This window comes from Pteropus vampyrus, unplaced genomic scaffold (genome assembly GCF_000151845.1).
Source record: "Pteropus vampyrus isolate Shadow unplaced genomic scaffold, Pvam_2.0 Scaffold2, whole genome shotgun sequence".
Classification (NCBI taxonomy): Eukaryota; Metazoa; Chordata; class Mammalia; order Chiroptera; family Pteropodidae; genus Pteropus; species Pteropus vampyrus.
The window spans coordinates 24,188,495-24,189,245 of record NW_011888783.1 but is presented as its reverse complement, the minus strand read 5'-3'; positions in this window follow the sequence as shown (position 1 = coordinate 24,189,245).

Sequence of the window (751 nt, the reverse complement as noted above, 5' to 3'; positions counted from 1 at the left end):
GATCGATTTTGAATATTTACTACTTTTGCTTTTCATGCAGTTTGTTTAATTGTAAGTATATGTAGCTTAATTTTTAATGACGGCTGTGTGTTGACAACTGATTTGCCAACTTCCAAAAATATAATGGTCTGTTCTTACAAGCCAGTATAAGCCTGCTCTGACACAGCATTGTAAAACAGAGCTCTGCTGTGATTTATTCCAGAATACTGTGTTATACCTTATGGTATTCTACATCCTGCTCACACCTCGTAAATAAATAGTTCTTCAATTAAACTCTCCTCAAATTTCCCCTATAAAATCAGCCATCTATTTTCTGTTAGAGTCCTGGTTGGTAAAAGCATATAGATGTTATTTAACTTTATAGAAATGAATGATAACTCCAAGGGCTAAAAAGAAAAGAGGAGGAATGAGGCCCACAGTGTCTCAAATTTGGAGATCAAAAAGAAAAGGGAAAAAATAAAAAATAAAGGAGACTGAGAAATAAAAGCCTATGAAGTAGGAAGAAAAACAGGTGAATGTGATGTTCTGGACAGAAAGAGAAGAAAGTATTTTAAGAAGGAAGCAATGATGAACTCTGACAAATGTTCAGAGGTCAAGTAACATGACCATTGACTGTGGCAAAATAGAGTTTGTTGGTAACCTCTATAAGTGAACTTTCATTGGAGTGGTGGGGATGGAAGTCTATTATAGTGAGTTAAGAATGAGAAGTGATTAGGTGGAAACAGCAAATATAAAATACTTTTATGATGAG